The sequence below is a fragment of the Microtus ochrogaster genome, assembly GCF_000317375.1.
Source record: "Microtus ochrogaster isolate Prairie Vole_2 chromosome 14 unlocalized genomic scaffold, MicOch1.0 chr14_random_1, whole genome shotgun sequence".
In the NCBI taxonomy this organism is placed as follows: Eukaryota; Metazoa; Chordata; class Mammalia; order Rodentia; family Cricetidae; genus Microtus; species Microtus ochrogaster.
In genome coordinates, this window is record NW_004949096.1 from 27,543,388 (window position 1) to 27,545,494 (window position 2,107).

Sequence of the window (2,107 nt, forward strand, 5' to 3'; positions counted from 1 at the left end):
ACAGGGTTTCTATGTGTAGCCCTGGCTTTCCTGGAACTTGCCCTGTAGACCATATTAGCCTTGACCACATTGCCTCCAGAGTGCTGGGATCAAAAGCCCTGGTCACATGATCTCTACCAGTCAAAGGATCTGGTTCTTTCCCAGCTGTGACCTCTGCGCACTGTGAAGCAGTTCTGTCTGTCACAAACAGGACTCTTAGGCCCTTTGCCATGACAACAGGCACTTCTTTTCTCTGCTGGCTCCCTGACGAATTTCACACAGACCCCACACCATGTCTTCCGTCTTCCCAACTACATTTTTCTCATAACTTTCCTCTAGTCATCACTAATGGAACTCCCTTTGTTCTCCCAAGATATTTGTTAGCAAACACCTAAGTTCTCAGCTGGCTCTTCTCTGTGTCCTTCTACATAGGGTGTCCTCCCTGTGTTCAGTAGCAGACTGATTGCCTAACAGAGGGCTTAGATTTGACTCATGCCACTGTAAAAATATTTATACTATTAATTTAATATTTAAATTATTAACTTAATTTTAAAAAAAATTGGGGCTCGAGAGATGGCTCAACAGTTAAGAGTACTGGCTGCTCTTCCAGTGGTCCTGAGTTCAATTCCCAGCAACTACATGGTTTTTGAAACAGGGTTTCTATGTGTAGAAACCTATAATAGGATCTGATGCCCTCTTCTGGCCTGCAGGTGTACATGCATGCAGAGCACTCATGCATAAAATATAAAAAAAAAACAAAACAAAACAAAATTTAATATTAAAAATATTTTTAAACTGCATGGATTTGAACTTCTTCAAATAGTAATTTCCAGATTTGGTTTTGGGACACATGGATCTTTACCATAATGAAAAACATTTAGGGAGATGTATTTGTCCTGATTTAAACAGTACACAACGTATAGATGAACTGAAACATCATATGCCATTGATCAAAACAATGAATACCTTGTGGTCCTTTAAGTTACCAGCAAATGCTCACCCATAAAACAAAACAAAAACCACCCTGCAGGTGATACAGGTTAGGGATTTTCATTTTTCCTGAAGGAAGTAGAAGGAGTGATGAATAGCTAACATTTAACTAATTTCTGTCTTTTAGGGAAAAAAAGGTGCCAGGAAGTGGTGGCGCACACAGTTAATCCCATCATTCAGGAGGCAGAGGCAGGGGGATCTCTGTGAGTTCAAGGCCAGCCTACAAAGTGAATTCAGGGACAGCCAGAGCTGTTACACAGAGAAAGCTTGTCTGGAGGGTGAGGGTGCGGGGTGGGGGGTGGGGAGAGGGGCAAGATTGCTTAATACACAGCAAAAAGAGTAGTGGTCATGGCAGTAACTGTCAATCCTACTTTTCTGGTCAGTGACACGGCAATAGGAAAGTAACTAAGACACTGTCCTAGACGGACAGCTTTCTTGCCCTTGAATCAAACAATTTTAATTTCTCATGCAAGGGAAAACTATTTTAACTTTAAAATAAAACAATTCTGATTTTATTAACTCTCTCTATATATATGTATACACACATGCACACACACACACATACACACACATACACACACACACACACACACACACACACACACATATATATATATTACAGCCACAATACAGGGCACTGGACATATATTCAGGAAATATTTTTAAAATGTCCAGCAGGGGCTGGGAGAGATGGCTATCAGTTAAAAACCCTTACTGCTCTTTCAGAGAACTGGAGTTAGGTTCCCAGCACGGAAACTAGCTCAAAACTACCTGTAACTCATGATTTGACATCCTCTTCTGGCCTCTGAGGGCCATGTCTGCATATACACACATAAACATACAAATAAATAGTATTTTTAAAAAATCACTAACAGAGACAGAATGACTCTTCTGGCAAGACACTCCCATTCCCACAATCAGTGAATTAATAAAATAATTTTTTAGCCAGGCAATGAAGGTGCACTTTAATCCCAGCATTCAGGAGGCAGAGGCAAGTGGATCTCTAAGAGTTTGAGGCCAGCTTGATGTACAGAGTGAGTTTCAGGACAGCTAGGGCTACATAATGAAACCCTGTCTGGAAAAAACAAGAAAGAAAGAAAGAAAGAAAGAAAGAAAGAAAGAAAGAAAGAAAGAAAGA